Genomic DNA, 20,495 nt, shown 5'->3' on the forward strand with positions numbered 1-20,495 from the left:
CCCATTTGAGATTTCAAATATTAACAGTTGCGTGATGAATTCAACGATAATTTGTTTAAACACTTTACGGGTCGAATAAATGTTTGACGGAATTATGCATGAAATTCACGTTGTCCGCGAGGATTACGGCTGGTTTCCATCATCAGTCTTCGATATCGGTTATCGGTTATCGGACGAAACATTTACAAGTGTGCGTAATTAATTCAACGAAAATTTATTAAAGCGCATTACGTGTCGAAATAAATGTCAGCAAAACGAGGTGAATCAGTTCTATAAATGGACATGATGAAATATACATGTAATGGAATAAAATTGTTATCGCATAATTGTAACCGGGAATTATTTGCACAACTTACTCGCTATAAGTAATTAACTGTTTACCATCTGCAATTAATTTCTCGTATTAATTATGAGTAATAGGTAACACTTGTTTACAATAAAAAGGTGTGATGATGATGCCCGAAACCGTCTTTAATGTACTGTACTATACTAGTTACCGGTTTTATATTACGTAAATGGTTTAACTTCTTGCTAATCAAGCTGTGATAAACTCTTACTTCGTGCCCGACGTCAATAAAAAATAATGGTCGATAGTAAACCCCCCCCCCCCCCCATCATTAGCATTCGCGTTACCGATTGGACGATGAACATCACAGTTTGACGACTGGAAAGTTACCTGATACATCCTTGTCAGCATTTAAATGACTGTGTAATGTGGCTAGAATAATCGACACACGCGTCATTTCAGTGCATTATCCATTACCCCATGTGGTGTTTATGGCGATTACGTGTGAAAGTAGGTACCGAGTGCTCATTTAAAACAGGGAATATTGATACACTGATAGAGAAACCTTGTTTTTGTTTGACAATCTCCACTATCTTTTACTGAAAAATACACTGATCGGAAAATTTCAAGCGCCCCGGGGACTCTGATTTCGAAATTCAAGCGCCCCGGCGAGGGATCGTTAAATGGCTTGTGAAAAGCCCTGGGCTTGTAATTAACCATGCAATACACGATGCAATAATTTTTATTGAATGCAAACTAATATTGTATGCTGGTGGTGAAAGACTTATACTGTATTTTATAATGACATACGACGTTTAAATGTAATTCATTTTGTAAAAAGATCTTACTTCGTGGTATCAGTAATCTAGTCGTATTCTACTATATTTCTTCAACATTTAATTTTCCTGTTACGACTGTTGTAAATTGACATTTTGATGACCTTTCAGTCAGTCGTAAGCAGGAGTGCAACGATCTCCTTTATTTCACATTGAATTTTAATCTTGCAATATGATTACTGGCATAAAAACACCGAAACGTGTTAATTTCCTTTCCACATACGTATGAACAATAATATCATAACCCAAGGGATGCCAGATAAATTTGGTAAAGGGTGATTTAATAGAATTACTGCTTTGCAATAAACGCAATTACCAAAAATATTATATATATATTTTTAGAAATGACTATTTTTGCATGAATGTCAATCTTTGGAAAATTTCGAAGAAAATTTAAAGTTATCAATTTTTTACGATTCTAAAATATATCACAAATCTAAATCTATAGAAGAGCAATCTTATTGGCTGAGATCAAACGCTTTCATAATACGTCAGATTTTCGAGAAGTTATTAATCGGTCTCCAGAAAATCATTTTGTTCAAAGAATTTGCAATGCATGTATATTTCGGTGACAATTCTTTCTAAAAATATTAATGAGTGAATGAACGGAGATTGAACGAGGTTTTACACTCTTATAACTGGTTTGTAAGTAATAGTTTCTACTGATATTATAGACGTAACTTACACTTTTGAGGTGTCTCCGTTTGCCTGTTTTATACTTTTACTAAGTTTAAATACGAATTAAGTTAATATGTAAATTGCATCCATAAAAACATGGTCCTAAATTGAACAAGCTACACGCGGTTGTCACAGTAATATCAGTTCTCAGTTAATTAAGAGAAAGTCAACGATATGCTATGACAATTTTTTAACACAATAAGCGCTTAAACGCGAAATAATTTTGAGTAATGCTTTGTTAAGTTAAACCGTATGGGAACACGTGGCTTGCCAAAGAATATTTTAAAATAACGGTCTGGACGACCAGGAGCACAAGGTGATATCATTCGAACAAACACAGTAGGAAACCTTTTTTTGGTCAAAATTATTGTATTGTTCTTTTTCTGAACCTTACATTTTTTTGCAATCATGTTACTCCATGTTTAAAATATTTTATTTTCGTTGTACATTTCTATTTATCGAATACATCTATATGCAAAAATGTTGGAAATAAAATCCGAAAACATTTATTATTATTATTTCCCTTGTGGTTTATTTTTAACGTGTTTCGTGATAACGTCAAGCTCAAATATATAGAGAATAATAGCTTGGTGACGTGTATGAAGAATGGTTATCTGGCAATTTATCGGGTGAGCCGAAATTCTAGTTATCATGTCACATTTACAACATTCGTACATAATGCCTAAATTTTCTTCCATTTTAATAGAATAAAATACAGTTAAATCCTATGTCAACTGGCTATGTACATGTACAGCCCCCGGGGGGTGCACCTTCTCAAATTTGAGTGTAGAGGTGTCCCACTGAGACTTCCGAAATGTGGCCCATTTTTATACCGGAACTCTGATAAAGTAGACCCATTTTAATACAAGATTTTTGAAAAAGCAGACCCTTTTGTATACGATACCATTGAGAAAGTGGACTAATTTCAATACAAGAATTTTGATAAACTGGACCCATTTCGATACTATAATTTGATAAAGTGGACACATTTCATACTAGAGTTTTAATCTCTATCATATCAATACAGTATACTTATTGAATTTGCTATTATATGTTTATTTGTAAATAGTAAATTTGTAAAATGATAGCGATTTCATGATTCCACACATAATCAAAATTTCCAACAAAACATATATCATTATCTAAGATATCACAATGACAAAATTGAATTTGCTATTATATGTTTATTTGTAAATAGTAAATTTGTAAAATGATAGCGATTTCATGATTCCACACATAATCAAAATTTCCAACAAAACATATATCATTATCTAAGATATCACAATGACAAAGTTTAATTTTTTGTACACATGTATTCAGTTTGGTTAAAAAAATGTTCAAGGCACATACATACAGTGCTTTGTTGGGCTAAATGGCTTATCAGAAAATTAATTGATCTCATGCTCATTGTATAATGACCATATTGTACCCAGGGATATTATACCAAAGCATCATGCTGGTAGAACTAATTAATTTGTTCCAGATCTCTATCAGTCTGGTTTCTAATCCCCGGAGAGACAGTAATGTTCCAAGTTACACCTGTATATTTTAGTGTACCGTTACCATTTTGTTGTACCCTGTCTATACCCTGTCTATAATTTAGCCGCTTTTGTCAGGATGGCTTCAAAACAACTGCGGTTCATGTTTGCAATTGTATTTGCATATACTAAGAATTACTAATAATGTAATATAAAGTCGATATGTTCGAAAAGGCGCTTCAATGTAGACGTCAATCACAGATCGTATGTTAAGTATTTTCTATATAGCGCAGATAAATTCTTGAGCTCTCTGGAGTTCATAAGATGGATTATTTTCACTTTACTAAATACTGTTTAACACCAAAGATGTTAAGTTTATTTTAACTTGTAAAACAGCTTACCATTTTCAGAATGGAGAAGATCTGACAGTAAAATCTAAATAATTTATAAAGATCTGATCTTTATGCCGTAATGAACGGAAATTTTGTGATCATGAAAGATACCAAATGTTGTTTATCCGCGCTATTTATACTTGTCGCTCAGCAACTTAGGATTAGGATTCTGACCACTAACCAATCAAAATGACTTAGAAATTTCATCAGCCAATCAAAATGACTTCGGATTACAACAACCAATCAAATGCATTTAGGAATCCTAAATACTAAACAAAATTCTCTAGCGGCAAAAATTCAACAATAATATTATATTTTAACTAACAAAAACATTTTATAATCATATATAGATGAACAAAACATTCTACATCTAACAATGAACAAATATACTTCTCTCTGACCTAAACAAAAATGCAGTTTTGACAGAGAATAAATTTTACGGTACAATATATCCGAAATATTGAAACAGCTGAAAAGTGTTTTTTTTGGAATGGCAACTTTTACACAAACACAACACATATCAACATTTAACGACAATACAATAGTATCTTAAAGTAACTTGTAGTCGTATTATGGAAATAGATATAACCAATAGAATCTTTGCAAGATGACGGTTGGACTAGCATCCTTGAAGTTCGGACATTGACAGTAAGATTTAGCAAATAATTTTGGTTAATCATATTGAGCTTGTAAATACACATGACAAATCATCGTCTCAGTTTATATGTGCTATCCTTAAACTATATACCTGATGAAGGAGTGATAGATGAGTGATTAATAGAAAACACAAATGACAATTATTTCTTTTGAACTACACAACAATAAACATGGTAGGATATGCTACAAGGCATTACAATATTTACAGGTTATGTGATTGCGGATACAGCTGGGCAAAATTTACTTTTTGATAACCATTTATATACAAGAATGAAATTTATCATACCCATTTTGATACTGATACTTTCAAATCAATATGCATTTATATACAAGCAAATTTCTGATTTAAATACACATATCAATACTTAGATGCTAAAAACCATACCCATATCTATAATTTTAGTCGAAAAACACGCCCCATATTTTGGCACACACCCCCTGATGTACAGCAGACGATGTTTACAGTAATTACAACGATCTGATGCTTAAGCGCTTGATAAACAGTATGTTAAACATAGTACTATTTAACACAATGTTTTGTTTTTTTAAATATTTAATTTACGAACTCTCGGTCAACAAAAAATCAAATCCACCAAAAACAAAACAATATATACATGTTTAAACACACAGTACTTTACACGTATTTGGTATTTTATTAATAGAAAAAAGTAGTCCGTCACCGGATAGCGACTGACGGATATTCGAGGTCACGTGGATACCTAGCCTAACAACTTGGGTTATTATAGGTTACATGGGTATCAGGCTGATTTAAAGGCATGTGACAGGATAAAAAAAATGTATTATGCATCAAGTGCACAATAACGTTGGAGAGGCTGACATGATTTTTTCAAGTGTCATCGGACCCCCATCCGATAAAGCTTCTAAACTCCGCCCATCAATTACATGTTTAACACCTCCCACATTTGAGTCCATCATTCAAATTTGCAGCGTTATATGTTTGTTTAGTCCCTCCCTTTCCGAGAACAACTTTTGTTGGCGTGGATTGTTGCTTTTGTCGTTTAAAATGTAAACACACTTAGCGATTCATATTTTATTCAGATTAAGTATATAAATAAAGGGATATATGAAGTAAATGAATTAATCAATGGAAAAAAACGAATCAAAAACGGCAAGCCTGGCCTTTTCCTACGCCATATCGGTCTCGTCTGATAGCAAATATTAAAAGTCACCAAGTATATATTCCCTTTATACATATATATTTGGATATCTATTTTACGGCAAACACTGTCATAAGAATGTACAAGAACTACACATAACGTCAATAATCTCTGATATAGTCCCTGTGAAAAGTGTAGTTCTTTTTCCCTTAATTTTGTGTGTACTGACATGTACCCATGCCCCGAAATTGTGTACTTTACTTATGTTTAACTGTAAAGTGGATTTCGCTATCAGTTTTAAAACTTTCTTTTATGTTGAATTTAAAGATAGGACTTTTCACTATGACCAATGTTGGCAAAATTATGTCCCTTCTGGTTGTTTACCCTTTTCGGAAAGGAAAAATAAATAATTGCTTTAATCTTATTTAATTCTTGGCGGAGTTCGCTTAAGCTCCACAATTAAAGAACATCAAAGTGTAGAAGTTCGTAAAGGAGAGTAATAAATAATTGCTAACATCAATGCTATAACTGCTGTAGTTTTATTATTATCCCCACGTTTTTCGGAGAAAAAGTGGGGATATTGTATTGATGTGCGTCATCCGTCCGTCCTGGCCACCTGCTCCTCCAACACTATTAGCACTAGAACCTCGAAACTTACATACATGGTAGCTATGAGCATATGTGCGACTGTGACGGAATTTTGATCTGACCCCTGGGTCGAAAGTTATGGGGGTCGGGGCGGGGCCGGGTCAGAGATTTTCACTCATTTTTTTTATGTTATTTTACATTAACTTCTTCATTTCTGCACCGATTTACTTCAAATTGATACTGAGCCTCTCTTATGACACTAAGATCAATCTCAACTATGCATGGCCCCATTACCTACCCTGGGACGCCCCGGCCACATAGGCCACGCCCACCCTAAATTGCCTTTTACTATAATTTCTTCATTTCTACACCGATTCACTTCAAATTGTTACTGAACCTCTCGAATGACAATACGGTCAATCTCAGCTTTGCATGGCCCCATTACCACACCAAGGGCACCCCGCCCACATAGGCCACGCCCACCCAAAATTGACTTTTACTATAATTGTTTCATTTCTACACCGATTCACTTCAAATTGATACTGAACCTCTCTTATGACAATACGGTCAATCTCAGCTATGCATGGCCCCATTACCAACCCTGGGGCGCCCCGTCCACATAGGCCACGCCCACCCAAAATTGCCTTTTACTATAATTTCTTCATTTCTACACAGATTCACTTCAAATTGATACTGAACCTCTCTCATGACAATACAGTTAATCTCATCTATGCATGGCCCCATTACCAACCCTGGGGCGCCCCGCTCGCATAGGCCACGCCCACCCAAAATGGCCCTTTATTATAATATCTTCATTTTGTACACCAATTCACTTCAAATTGATACTGAACCTCTTTTATGACAATACAGTCAATCTCAACTGTGCATGGCGCCATTACCAACCCCTGGGGCGCCCTGTCCACATAGGCCCACCCGAAATTGCCTTTTACTATAATTACTTCATTTCTACACCGATTTACTTCAAATTGATACTGAACATCCATTATGACAATAAGGTCAATCTCAACTATGAATGGCCCGTTTACCAACCCTTGGGCGCCCCGCCCGTAATAGGCCACACCCACCCAAAATTGTATTTTACTATAATTTCTTCATTTCTACACCGATTCACTTCTTATTGATACTGAACTTCTCTTATGACAATACGGTCAATCTCAACTATGCATTGACCCATTACCAACCATGGCGCGCCCCTGGGTCAAACATGCGGCGTGGGGATACGCGTCGGCCTCTGCCGCGCCATTTCTAGTAATACAATAAGCGCTGTGAATACTAGAGAGAATAACTCAACGCTGGTAATTTCGGTTTCTTTGCTCATTAACTTTCTGACAAGCATGCAAATACGTTTATTCCTGGTACCAGACAGTTTATGTAGTCGCTGAAAAGTCGGTTATACCCGACTATATTGCATAACCTATTTAGTTATTCACTTCAACTTAGTTTACCAAATTCCTTATACGACCATGTGTCTGTTGCTGGTCATACCGCATTCGATGAGTTTTAATAATAGAAGTGTACAACCATTCGAATGTAGTTGCCTCGTAAATATTTATGCACAAAAGTATTTGTGCACCCTTTTCTCCCTCAGTATATGATAATGTGATGCACCGATCCAAGTTTGTATTGTACAGAGCTGTGTTTCTTATTTTATATATTCGTACAAGTATTAACAAGTTTTGATGTAAACATTTTAGTTTAAATAAATATGCTGTTTTATTGTAACCATTTTTTGTTTTTATTATGCCCATGAAATATATGTGTGAGAGGGTTGGGGGGGGGGTCGTAAACACCATAAAACTTTTACAGTGTTTTGATATCAATGAGTATTCAATCCCTATCGTAAATGAGCAACATAAGAATAAGTTCAAAATCATCTCCCCTTGAAGTTGAGAAAAATATGAAATTACGCTTACAAGATGAAGCAGATTTTTTTTAAACCTACACAGTTCTGTTCCATGAATGAAAACTGCACACGGATGCCAGTAAAAGAGAAGGACACCAATGTAAATAAAATGAACTATGAAATATTTGGGGGTTACAACACAAAATCATAGATAATGGTTATTTGGGGGTTATAACACAACATCATTGATAATGGTTATTTGGGGGTTATAACACAAAATCATAAATAATGGTTATACCAGTATCTTTTTCTATTTTGTTTAAAATAATCGGCTAATATATTAATACTTACAGTAGAAAAAAATCGTTCCATGTAAATTCATTGAGTGCCTTTTACACTGAAATTCCCGACGCCCTTTGATGCTTTGAATCAATACTTATCTTGTTTATGTAGAAACATTCCAAAAATCTTGACATCGTGTGAAACAATTTTTACTTTCACGGTTTTATTTTGACCTATATTTGATCTTCTGTTAAGCTCAAAGGTGAAATGATTTAACTTATTCGGCGTTATATGAACATCCCTGGTTTTGACTATTGTTCCCTACCGGTGAAACCGGAGGGGACTTATGGTTTGCACTCCGTCTGTCTGTCAGTCTGTCTGTCAGTCAGTCAGTCCGTCACACTTTTCTGGATCCTGCGATAACGTTTAAAGTTCTTCATATTTTTTTAATGAAACTTGAAACATGGATAGATGGCAATATGGAGATTATGCACGTAATTTCATTTTTTTCCTACGTCAAAAATTATGATTGCTATGGCAACAAATATAAAAAATAAAAATATATTATTATTTTTTTACTGACAATGGTTGAGTTTCACCGGTAGGGGAACCCTCCCACATTAACACATAGCCAAGATGTTGTCAAAATAATAATATTAGAAAAAACATCTTTGAGATTGATATATAAATATGGCATCAAATTTGATTTTTTTTTCTAAGAATATACATGTTGAACTAGTTTAAAACACACGTTGCAAAGATAGATTTCAGGTTAAAATATTGTGAAGATAAACAAATCGTGCCAGGGCTATATCTGTTCCTTCTTGGTTCAAACCAAGTCAACAGTCTTGTAAGGACAATTACCTTCATCAAGGTTAAAAAGCTCATGGCATTAACTGCATAAAATGTAAAATAAATTATGAATATACAATGAATACAATTGCACAATTGTTATATGGCATTATAAAAAAGCAAGTGATGCAATGTCAATTTTAAATGTCAATTTCTACTGACGCCAAAGATCAGTTTAATCAAGGCTATGCTCGAAGTAATCATGGTGAGCTATATAGTGTTGTCGCCCGGCACCCGGCGTGCATCGTGCGTCTTAGTTCTTCGTGAACTGTGCGTTGTTAACTGCTAGCGTGTTACCAACCTCACCCCAAGCGTTATTTTTGTGTCATGTTTATCTTGACAATAACAATGCCGCGTTTGAAACAGGCTACTGCGCGTCAAAACACTCGGTCACCCTATCATATTTGAGGGGAAAAAGGTTGTTTCAACTCAGAGGAAATACGTTTGACTCTATCTTTATAAAGCATTGTCAGAATGATTATCTTAACAATTTCTTAGCGGAGTTTTTATCTGAATTACGCGCGTTAACAACTAGGTCACTTGCTCAAATCTTAGAAGAACATATCACCGGTCATATCTATATATCTTAACAGTACAAAGGCTTATTTCAAATCTGGTTGACATGCATGTCAAATACTAGGTAACAAGATGAAATTTTAGACAAAAACTTTACCATTTTAGAGACTTCGTGTATGCCTTAATCCTATGGAAATATCAGGTGGTTAGCGTGTTGCTATGATAATTATTAGTAAAATCATCGTTTTGAATGAAAAATAATCAAATTATAACGAAAAATCAACTTCTCTGAAGAAAAAATAATTTCACTATCAAATATATATATATAACAAGGTATTCAACTCAAAATGAACCGAAAATATGGTGCATCGCTTTGAACAGCCATTACTTCGTCGATTGTGCAAACATGAACTCCGTCTTATTTAACGCAGAAATAATTTTTCTTTCTGGTCTTTACATATTGCAATATTTTTACAATTGATGGATCAAAGTTTAAAAAATAACACGATACACATATCGCGTGACCTTCTCATTAACGATCTGACCCGATTTCAATTGTGGATTAGTTCAAAAATCTATTAACATACACTTTGCAAGGAATACAGAGCAATATTCAAGCTTAATGATATAGTTAGCTATAGTAGTGGGGACATAAAAATGTTAGTTATTGTTATTAAGCTTGAATATTGCTCTGTATTCCTTGCAAAGTGTATGTTAATAGATTTTTGAACTAATATTGTTTTTGCCCTGTCTGTTGGTTGGTTGGTTGGTCTGTTGGTCTGTTGGTTGGTTTGCGCCAACTTTAACATTTGCAATAACTTTTGCAATATTAAGATAGCAACTTGATATTTGGCATGCATATGTATCTAATGGAGCTGCACATTTTGAGTGGTGAAAGGTCAAGGTCATCCTTCAAGGTCAAAGGTCAAATATATGGGTCAAACTCGCTCATTTAATGTACACTTTTGCAGTATTTCAATATTCAAGATAGCAACTTGATATTTGGCATGCATGTGTATCTCATGGAGCTTCACATTTTGAGTGATGAAAGGTTAAGGTCAAGGTCATCCTTCAAGGTCAGAGCTCAAATATATGTGGCCAAAATCGCTCATTTTATGAGTACTTTTGCAATATTGAAGATAGCAACTTGATATTTGGCATGCATGTGTATCTCATGGAGCTGCACATTTTGAGTGGTGAAAGGTCAAGGTCAAGGTCATCCTTCAAGGTCAAACATATGGGTCAAAATTGATCATGTAATGTCACTTCTGCAATATTGAACCTAGCAATTTTATATTTGAAATGCATGTGTATCTCATGGAGCTGCACATTTTGAGTGGTGAAGGGTCAAGGTCAAGGTCATCCTTCAAGGTCAAACGTCATATAGGGGGACATTGTGTTTCACAAACACATCTTGTTTTTTTTTATATAATTCTGTTTTCAGATATACACACAGCATAGTATGACAAACATAAAATATACCATCACAAATAAACAGCTTGCCATCACAAACACACAGCATACCATGACAAACACACAGCATACCATAACAAACACACAGCGCATTATAATAAACACACATAATACCATTATAAACCAACAACATACCATAACAAAGCACATCATATCATGACAAACACACAGCATACCATCTCAAACACATAGAATACCTCGATAAACACATATCATACCATGACAACACACAGCAAGCCATGACAAACTTTTAGCATACCATGACAAACCCACAGCAGACTATGGCAAACACACATCATACCATCACAAACACATAGCATACCATCACAAACACACAGCATACCATCACAAACACACAGCATACCATCAGAACCACTCATCATACTATCACAAACACACATAATTCAATCACAAACACACAGCATACCATCACAAACACAAAGCTTACCATCACAAACACATAGCACACCATCGCAAACACGCAACATACCATCAAAACACATAGCATACCATCACAAACAATAGCATACAATCACAAACACACAACATACCATCGCAGATACACAGCATACCATCACAAACACACAGAATACCATCACACAAACTAAGCAAACCATCACAAACACACAGCGTACCATTACAAACACAAAGCATACCATCACAAACACACAACAGACTATTGCAAACACACAGCTGACAATTGCAATCAACAGCATATCATCACAAACCCACAGCATACCATCACAAACACACGGTATACAAAAACAAACACACATCATGCTATGACAATCACGCATCATACTATTATAAACACATATCATGTAATTTACACCCACATCATTTCTATGAAACACACTGAATACCATCACAAACACGCAGCACAATATCACATAAACCAAGCGTATCATCACAAACACACATCAAACCATGACAACACATAGCACACCACGAAAACCCATAGCATACAATGACCAACCCACAGCGGACTATGGCAAACACACAGCATATCATCACGAACGCACAGTATATCATCACAAACACACATCATACCATCGCAAACACACAATATAGCATCACAAACGCTCAGCATAATATAACAAATACACATACAATTATAAACACATATAATATGACTTAAACCCACAATGACATCATTTCAATGAAAACTCCGATACATCAATAGTCGACAGGAGACAGACGAGGCGTTCCATAAGGGGCACACGCCAACTGTATTGATGTCGAGAAATGAGAGTGAAACTGCTCTATCTCTCAAGCCTTATCATTAGAGATAAAATGGTTTTATGCTGAATACGAAGTAAACATTGTTGCTAAACGAACTGTACTATGCCTTTTCATACCCTTTCCTTCCCAAAAAATAGAAAGTCGATTGAGGAACATATTAATGTTTTAGTGAAACCTGTTTATATATTGCACGTTTTCTACTTCTGAAAGTTTCAGACCTACTGGCGGGAAATGTTATATTCAAATTGATTGATCGCTTACAAAGGTCAGCTAAGGTTAAAAGCTGGGTAGACAGCTACGCAGACAACACGATCGCTACCACTACATAAGCCACAATTATGACTCCATATTACATTAGAAAATTATAATGATAACCTCTTCAATATCTATGCCGATTTCTTATAAATATTTTACTTCTATCAGACCATATGTGTTCAGAATGTTGTTTTGGACTAATTACCATAAAAAGGTCGTCAAGTCAATTTTTTACTATCGGTTTACCTTGAAGTCATTCGATCGCGTCAGATCCCTCTTGTTTAAGTTATATACATTTCTCAAGATACAGTTCTTAACTTATAAATGGCAACACTGTCGTGGTTCGTATTTTTAGATAGTGTTTCTACAGTAAATTGAAAACATGATTGTTTATTATAATTCACGGCTACTTTTTAGAAATTAAACTTTAACTTGACGAATTCCTATCCATGTATCAGATTTATTTATTTAATAGTAGGTAAAAAAAATCTCTATTACATTTTTATCTTATTGAAATGATGTTGTATGCAAATTATCAAAACAAGAAAGTTTATAAGGAAAGAAAATGTGTATTCTCTCTCGGAAGTTGTAGTTTGGTATACTGTGAAACCATTTATTTTCGACAGCACAAAATTTCGTAATTTTTATAAAAACGACGATTTCGTCAGCACTTAAATTCGCCGATTTCTGATTTTAAATGAAAAAAAATGCGTCAGTCAATATCCGATTTGTGTGTAATACATATTCGCGATCAATCGCAGTTGCGAAAAAAAAGTATACTGCAGGTAATTGTTCAAGTACTGTACCGACCTGAGCGCTTCTATCTATCACCAAGGGTTTTATGAATAGGGTGAGGTTTTTGCTATTTAGGTATCAGGTGAAAATGCGTCTAGTTTGTGCCACGAAGATCTATGAAGAAAAAACATTCGTTATGGTCATGTTACTGACAGCAACAGCACGACACATATATAGATGGATCAATGTGTATTATTTGAATGGCGACATGTGCATTTGTATCACAGTGTCATTCTCGAAGATATGCTGTCATTTAACATATAATCAAAATAAGAAATATTCAGCTTAATACTATTTAATATTGAAATATAAGTAAAATGATATGAATAAATAAAAGGAGAAGATTCGTAGATTAGTTATTGTCCTGTTGAGATTCGCGCTTGATGTGAAATTTATACTTAACGCTTTACACTATTTTATCTATCATGAGTCTCCTTCGCATGCGGTCGTGATACTACCACAACGAGGTGAACAAAAGCAATAATAGCTGCGATAAATCATAGCTAAATGTTATGGTGATAACTCAACCTGTCATTGTTAATGGAAACTAATTATGAAATGTAATGGAATTAACATTCTTTTTGAAAGAGCCCCGTCACTGCAAACTGGCTTTCATCATAAGGCACGGAGAAGTTTTAAAAGTAAAGTCATTTAGAACGTTTTGCTTTTATTGGCATACGCTCGCATGCTTTTCTATTGAAACAAATAATTTCATCGTCAAAACAACAGGTGGTAAGCAGGTTATACATAATATTTAATATTACTTCTATTCAATATCCTCCATGTGCACCGTGTAATATTGCAACGAAGTATACTACATAGTACATTACGCGAGAGCATTCAGACGTTCACATGTATTTTTAATGGGCACGATTCAGCCTTTTTACTGTCATGTTATTTGTTATAACATTTACCAAACGCTTTACGATAAATATGGAACAGAACACAACAGATCAGAGAGTTTGTTCGTATAACTTGAACAAGTCTAGTTCATCGTTATAAATACAAAACTAACAATATATAAGCAAGAAGCACATGCATAGCAATGCGAAAGTGACAAAAATAGTTCCGTATATAACATGTGTTAAATATTGCAGATTAGTCCATTATATTACTAAACTTTTGCTTTCAATGTCTCAGTTCTCATTTTAAAAACATATTTACAATATTTCGCGAGATTTGTTAGAACTTAAGTGTTAGTATTTGTTAACAAAAGTATATATTTATGCATACTAGGTCGGTTATAATAGAATTTGTCGATATACAGTTTTCTAATATAAGTATAAAGAGGACATGCGATTACAAAATGATATTCGTCATCGATATCATTTGAGCTACATATATTACATTTACGTTCGTTTTTATGAATATTTATATGTGCACTAGATTACAATTTTTAGCATATGTGACGACCGTCTTAGTTTTGATATGTTTTTTCTTAAATTAAAGTATTGTATTATCAGACAATTCAAATCGATGGTTCAACTCTTTGTATAATGTCAATGAACTTTTAACATTTAAATCATTCCGCCACAAACCTATGTACATATCAATAAGTCTCGTTTTAAATATAGTGAAACATACATTTGAATTTACTGACTCTGGATCGAAACCAGATAAATAATTGCATTAATTGATACGGAGCTGACACAAATCTATAAATTACACATGACGAAGTGCTTTAATTATTTGTTTATTTGTGACAAGTGATTGATAATTGATATCGTATTTGTAAGTGCAGTAGGAAAACACATAAATTATTTTACGAATATCAGGCGACAGCTGTTATTTGTTTGGTACGACATTAAACACAACCACAAAATTATTAAGAACACAAGTGTAAGATTGTATCATCGCTGTATGTCTACGAAAAATTAGAAAACTGTTATTAGGCAATACATTTATGAACAGTCCGTCCAATTCGACTGAATATTTCATGTTAACGTGGTAATTATGACGACAACTGTTTTGATGATTTGAATATGTAAATATTTGTTTCATTGAAAATTGTATTTTTATGTTGTTGTTGCGATTTGCTTAATGGTTTTTGAGTGCTTACTCTCAATTTTGATTCAGAGGATACACAGCTTAGTCATTTTGAAACTGCAGATTGTTCTGTTAATGTTTATATGGTCGTAAAGGCAAATACTTCTTAAATATACACTGATTAATAAACATTAAAACAAAATAGCTGTGTATGTATCGCTTACATGTACATGTACTCATAAGCCTTTGAAGTGTCGACGTGTCCACCTGATTAGCGCAGATGATATGATCACCATGACCCTTACTGAGCCTTATAAACGTTTCCATTATACACAAAGCATAATTTGTTGTGTGAAACAGAGAATGAAAGTGAACTGATATCCAGAATGCACGTAGATTAAAATAAAATAGTCTATAAATATTTCGCTTAAGCAAACCGTTTAATTAAAACTGTATGTACGAAATCACCTTCGACACAACATAAGCAGACATTCATTACTTTTACATTTACCCCACATAGAGATAAACATCAGTAATTGCTAAATGGCATTCTTCATGCATAAAATACTGTTTTGGCTCGAACGCTTGACACATTGTTTGCAAGAAAGTTGTTTATTGGATATAAACGGAAATAAGTCATCGGTTTTGTTCACAATTAATTGTACATTTTCTGGCAGTTTCATATACGTGAATTATTTTCCCTCGGCATTAGGGATTTAAAGCTGTAATGCGATATGATATGCGACGGTTGCTTTTAATAACGCTATGTTTGTATCAATGCTAATTTCCGCATACTGGATTACCTTATTCTAATATATTGTTAAGGTATTTCCGAAATTGTGTCATGTCTTAAAACACATCCACACTGGCGGCGGAATTTGAATGCGTAGGTGGCCGAACAAACAGGAAAAGCGGCTTCTATACAATTTTAATTATTGCTGATTTATTCTGAATGTTAAATCGGTCTCGTGTATAAAAACAAATTAAATTAAAAAAACGCAAAATAAATGATCGAATAACAAAATAGTTTTATATACTTCGTTTGACTCATAATAAGAAACGTGCGTATTGAATTTAAACAAATCGAATAGCTACACTAGCATTGCTTCATAAGCGTAGTTCTTAACATGTATTTTATGTAATGATCAAAATCTCTCTTGATGACGTAACAAAATATAAGCAAATATTAGTCAAATACAAGAATAACGTGTACTCTATTAGTTAGCAAGAATAAGTTTTAAAAAGATAAGGAATAGAAATTGAAATGAATAAAATGTTTGGTTAAATTCCCTTACACAACATTGTTTAGCACCAATAACCTCTTTTAATTGAACATTAAATATCACACTGTATATCACTGGGTTTCCGCACTATGCACTTTCGATAACTTAATGTTCGTAATGTGCCGTTCATAAAATATTTTTTCAAACAACTGTTTCAGCTAGTAACGAGTACGTTCATGCTAACAAAAAATTCTTTGTGATTGCTATGAGTTAATTTAGCGAAACAATGATGTTTGAAAAGATCTCAATTGTTTCTGCAATGTACAATGTAGTCTTTCTTGAATAGGCTCTAGATACATTTTCACAAATGATGGATGATACGTTACTTGCATATTAACGTCATAATCTTATATGAAAATATAATACATTCGCAAAACTGTACTTTAACTATAACGGATTCTCTGTTCAACCTTTTAATTCTTAGCCCTGGTATAAGGTTTTAAACATCGCAATCTTTCAAATATACACAAAGGGAACTTTAAAGGAAAAAGTCTGATTTCCCTGACAAAATAAATAGACGAATGCTATTCGGACTATTGCGAAGTTTTTAAGGAATACACATTTTTATATTTTTCATTCCTTGCACCACTATAAATATGCTATGTTTTATGTTGGTCGTAATAAATTGAGACTGTATAGATTATTTAAAACAGACTTCGGAACAAAAACCTATGTTAAAGACAGAATACCATTTTTGTATGGAAGTGCATTAGGTAAGTTTCGATGCGGTGTGGTACCGCTTAGATTAGAAACTGGTCGATATGAAAATGTTGAATTGGGTAATAGAACATGTTTCCATTGTAAAAACATAGTGGAAGGATGAGATACATGTACTTTTTCATTGTCCTTTATATGTAAATATCAGGAAAAGTCTAATGGACATTGTAATTGAAATTTCAAATTGTCACAACATATCAGATACTGAGAAACGTAAATACACATTTACAGATGAGAGGTTTCTTTATTAATGAGCCAAATCCTGGTATAGTACTTCTCAAAGAAAGAAGGACCATTACATATTCAACATGAATTGTATATACTTTTTATATAGTTTTAATGTTGTACATTTGTAAAATAGTTTATAGACTAGTCTAGGTTTTAAAAAGCAAATGGTATTTTAATGTATGATCAATATTGACAAGTGTAAATATTACCACATAGTCTTAATTAGATACAATAACTAATTTAAATAGAAGTGGCAGTAATTTGATAGTCATTAATTGTTAATGTATATAATTATATAGTCTCTTATAAATCATATTACGATTGGTTGCATACATGTAACTGTGCCCTTTATATGTATTTTAATTGAATATGTTTTGCAAATGAGACTTTAATAAAACATTGAATTGAATTAAATTGAATTGCTAATTATTTGAACATAAATCATGTTTCAAAAGCCTACTTTAATAGATTGGCCTTCTTTAATTGTATGTATAAATAATTTACTTATTGTTAGGTATATTGTTAAGGTGTTTGAAATGCAGACAGACGCAACTGATAAATATTTGGACTGACACAAAAAAGTGAAAATGTTCATAGAATGTATTATAACAATTCACACGGCTTATTATTATCATTCGATAGGCTTTGTTACATGTACTTGACTTCAGTTTATACAATAGAAACTAAATACGTCATTAGCCAACATACACCATCTAAACCTAATTGAACAGAGAGGAAAAAGCCACGAAAACAATTAAAATTTTACCTTCTCATGTTTATTTTAAAAAAAACATATTATATTTTCGTTTGAGTTCCTGCTAGTTCAGAATACAATGATTTCAGATGAGATGCAAGCTAGGCGCTAATTGTAACTTTAACCTCGTTTATATCTTATTATTATTGGTTTTTTTTATTATATTGTCATTTGAGTTTCTGCACCTTGAGATGTATGACTGTCAGAGCACTAAAGGTAAGCAGACCATTGAAAGAAAAGTCTTTACATACATTTTTTTAACCATAACAAATACATTTGTTCTCACAATTAATATAATGGCGAGTGCTTAATAAAGCATTCTGACTTCTAAATAGATTGCATACTGTGTTAAAAGTTCACTGCGTACTATAAAGCAAGTGGATAGAGTTCATTACGTTAAATCATTGGCTAAAAAATCTAACAATGCAGATACACATGTGTTGATCACATATATGAAAACAGGTTTGTGAGTACATTTATTATCATTCCTTGTCAGTCATGTTGGAACGCACTTGTCTCGCATTAATTAACGATAATAAAGCGATAAATCATGGCTTAATCACGAGCTAAATAAACTTAGTGACATAATAATTAGCAAGCAATTAGAACATGAAACAAAATTTCGTGGCAAGAAACGGATCGGTCAATCATAAAATAGAAAGTTGTTTGATGATTTTTGTATGGCACGCTGTCCACGTACCATGGCAACATTATGTCGCATTTTGAGTTAAGTTAATATAACTAATGTATAATAACAATAATTACGCATCGTTGTATTTGTTAGATAATTAATAGTTCATTGACGCCACCAAAGATAGATTACGATATGTTTGTTCATATAACTCCCGATTAGTTTACACTGACAAAAATACGATAGCACTTGCCTCTTAACTATTCATTTTTCATTTCCACAAGACCAATAGGTAATATCTACAAACATGATAGTTTCGAAGTTGTCGGTGTTGTTCTTGTGGTAGTTGTTAGAACCCAGAATTCAATTAAATAAAGTAAGCAAAATAAATCAAATGCATGCACCGACATTATTCACAAAACCGGTATATTAATATAACCACATGCAAGAGACTAATTAAATGCATTGTCCGTTAAATAAATTGCTTTCATGTGGTATTATTATTGCATCCTATAATTGACGAGTATCGGTACATGCATACTATGAAGATAAAACTCGATATATAAGGGTAACATCATTGCCAAAGAAGAGTGAGTGCATTTATAGGACCATATTTACTAAGTTTGAGGATTTGGCAATGCATTATCATTTGTATTAAAATATATAGCAAGTAATTTAACTGCAACATATGGTTAACACTATGACAAGTGACATATAATCAACACTTTCAATTTAAAACAACTAATGCTGAATACTTTGAAAGTCTTTTGATTATTGATAATTATATTTACTCTGAACTTGACATTGATAAACCTTTCCCTTCAATATTTCGTTCTGCATGTGACAAATCGACAGAAAAAAAACGAAAGTCGAAAGAAAACTTACCGTTGCAAAAAGTTATTGTACCTTCAACTTTTTAGTATATTGTTACCAATCAGTGACATTAGTTTGTAGATTTCGCTGAATATGACATGTATACATCTAAATCAGCATAATTTGTTTTATCAACATAACGTACAAAGCATTTGTGTGCCTTTTCTTTTATTCTGGGTTTTAGAAGGTTTATGTTTAGACACACGTGTAACTTTGATAACACAACATAACGTAGTAAGGTAAGCTCTTATGTCTGATTTAATTAGTTACGCAATTGGCAGATGGTTACATTCCTCTTTGTATTACTGCCTTTTTATTGTCAAAACAACAGGTAAAATCTTCACGTAATTTCTTATATTATTATTACTTTCCCTAACCTAATTCCTTGTTTATACTGACCGACAGGTAATATTACCTTTACAGTTCTTTCAGACTTACATATTCTTCCACATTTCCAGCGATTCGCGGTCCCATTCGAGATGGGTATAGAGAATAGTAAAAGGGAATGCATAACACTATATTCTTAGAGAGGCATAGGAAACCTTAACCAAGAGCCTTTGTCAGTGCTTTAGGAAATCATGAACAGCAAAATAACTGTGTATGACTTTTAGTCTATTTATCCAAAATTTCTGCAATATTTATTTTAAACGAAAAAAATATGGTTTGACATCAAATCACGTCACTAACAAAATGACGCGTTCAATGTTGAAA

Source organism: Dreissena polymorpha, chromosome 1 (genome assembly GCF_020536995.1).
Source record: "Dreissena polymorpha isolate Duluth1 chromosome 1, UMN_Dpol_1.0, whole genome shotgun sequence".
Classification (NCBI taxonomy): Eukaryota; Metazoa; Mollusca; class Bivalvia; order Myida; family Dreissenidae; genus Dreissena; species Dreissena polymorpha.